This window comes from Lathyrus oleraceus, chromosome 5 (assembly GCF_024323335.1).
Source record: "Lathyrus oleraceus cultivar Zhongwan6 chromosome 5, CAAS_Psat_ZW6_1.0, whole genome shotgun sequence".
Lineage (NCBI taxonomy): Eukaryota > Viridiplantae > Streptophyta > Magnoliopsida > Fabales > Fabaceae > Lathyrus > Lathyrus oleraceus.
This window is the reverse complement of record NC_066583.1, coordinates 199772508-199775118: the sequence shown is the minus strand read 5'-3', so window position 1 is coordinate 199775118 and position 2611 is coordinate 199772508. Positions and strand designations below refer to the sequence as shown.

The window sequence follows — 2611 nt, the reverse complement described above, 5'->3', positions numbered from 1 at the left end:
ACCACAACAAGCAAACAGCTCACAATGGTATGGTAAACAAGAAGATATACAAACAGAAATATGCAGATTAACAAAGGGGGAAAGTAATATAAAGCCCGCCGGAAAATGGATTTTCCGACGAGCTTACCGGCGATGTAACCGACCTTGAGGTATTTTGATTTCTTCTCCTTTTCTTCCTTCTGAACTTTGGATCCTCCTCTTCTACGCTTCCTCTCCTCTTCCGTTCTTCTTTATGATTTGGGTTTGTCTCGGTTTTGACAGGGATCTAGCTCGAGCTTGTTGAGCTTCGGTGTGAAAATCTCAACAAGTTCAAAACATAGCTTTTTTAACTAGGGTTTTGGAATGATTTCTCCAGAGTAACGGCGCAGAAATTCGGATCCCTACTTCATCCCTAGAGGTCCTTATTTATAGCGTTTTTGTACGAGGTTCAATCTCTCCTCTCTTTCATGAGCTGTCAAATTGGTGGGAGAATCATTCCGTTAGGTAGCAGAATTTCTCAGAGTTAGTGGTGCTTCAAATCGGTGTGGTCCTTCAAATGGTAAGGTTTTGTCTGTAGTGAACTTACAATAACCCTCTCTTTTTGCTTTTCACTGCAGTAATTGTTCTATTTTAACCACGTATGATATCCTTATGACAAGTTTTTTACTGGTTTGAATTTTGCAGCTTTACTCTTCTCAATCTCCCACCAACGGTTCATGATGACTTGTGCATCACACTTCTGAAATGGTTATCAAGGTTGTTTCCATATCATGGGAAAGGAATTTGGTCACGTGTTGCCTATGCCCAGATTGGATCCACTGTAAATTATGTTGATTTCGCTCTTTCTTACAATTTGTGGTTGTTTTGCAGGTTGGAACATCGCATCGGTTTCATTCACTGCAGTTAGCTTAATTAATCCATAGAGTGGAGGTGAATGACCCCATGACAGGGATACTGCCATGCTATTTTTTGTACCATTTGTCTGCAATATTTTGGCTTGATGTAGGCTAGTATTGGCTTCTGCAGGTTTACAATATTCACGTATCGATGCGGTTTTGGCCAATGGTTGTAGGCTTGTGCTCCGTGATTCTATTACCATGAGGTTAGTCATATGCTGAAAAACCTGTTAACTTGAAATGTGATGTTGTTAGCTGTTGTGTTAGAATTTGAATGAAATTTTGCTATGGTAATGATTATTTTTGTTTTGGGTACTGAAATGAATTTCACTTTTGTAGGTTGGTGCTTTTGTAAGGATGCATTTGTGATATGCAGGTTTGGATATTGATTCCCATATCCTTGCTTGGAAATCTAATTTGACAGTCTTATTAGCCTCAAAAACTGTTTCCAATGAATTTCCCTGGAAAGCAACCAATCAACAGAGCAACACAGAAGCGCTTCAGCACTCCCAATATCAACCTTCTCAGAGTGTTTGCCCGACAATACTTCGGGGCAACCTATGCAGGGCTTTCAGCCAATCCAGTCAAGTTTTGACCTTCCCAAATTCTCATATTGAGTTCAAAATCTGTAGGCTTTAACTTTCTTGATTTTTCAGGTTTGATATCTCTGTGCACGACTCTTGCGAGTCTTTGTTGCTGCTGATGCATTGCTGGATGTTTGTTATGATGTATTTCGGCTAGTGGTTGTGGTATGCAGGTTTTTCCATGTGCGATTCTGATGAAAACCAGGTGGTTCTGCATCAAATTCTTCCTGCATTGCTTGCCGGTTATGCGCGACTAAGGACTTGTTGGCGAGGTTGCAGACCTTCACTTTTGATGTCCATTCGCCATGTTCAGAACAATTCTCACCCTATCACATTTGCTTGTAATACATAGTGCCTTAGGGTAGGTCATTCATCTGTGCTCAACCGTGTATGTACTTCATAATTCGAGGCATATACGGACTGCCCATAATTGGAATAACTGTATGCCATACTTGTTGATTTGTGAATGTAATCGTAATTTTAGCACGTAAATTTTGCCACTGCATTGTTATTATAGCTTCCACCGTGAATTACAGTGGGCCAAAAGGTGAAATATGGAGGAATATCAAGAGACTTTTGGATGGTAACATGATTGTCTTGACTTTGGCTTTTGGTAACTCATTTCTTTTTAAAACTTTCATGTGTGTGGTCATAGTATTTGTAGCTCGGATCAAACGTGCATCGCATGAAATTTTTTGTAAATAAGAAGTCTTGGATTTTAACTGTATTGATGAATTTTAGTCTCTCGTGAGTCATGTGTGAGTGAAGGTACCTTTTTATTTGGGCAATACCACCATAATCTAAATGGACATTTTATGGACCAAGTACTTATGGTAATAACAATGACAAGAAGTGGATCTGAATAATCTTGAATACTCTAAACCAAATGAAAACATGCAAACACGGATCATGTGTCCCCCCTTCTTTTTAAAAACAAATGGACTAGTTCAATTATGTATTCGGAATCAAACGAAAGGACCTAATCACGTGGTACACATGTGGTAGCATGAGGTTTATACAATTAATATCAAGAAAAATCCACCAATAAGGACTTTTGTACAACAGGTTGAGCGTCACCTTCCCAAGTTACAACACTAAGTCACAATGTTGTGAAGGAAGGAATTTTTGGGCCTTTAAGAAGGCATGGAACAT

General features: G+C 39.3%; 1 long non-coding RNA gene across 1 annotated transcript; it reads left to right on the top strand.

The window, feature by feature from the left end:
• Positions 1 to 271: 271 nt before the first annotated feature.
• Positions 272 to 2014, top strand: LOC127087829 (uncharacterized). Its single transcript, XR_007790049.1, has 5 exons — positions 272 to 538; positions 664 to 735; positions 850 to 909; positions 1006 to 1081; positions 1215 to 2014. It is a non-coding gene; the product is annotated as an uncharacterized LOC127087829 (long non-coding RNA).
• Positions 2015 to 2611: the final 597 nt, after the last annotated feature.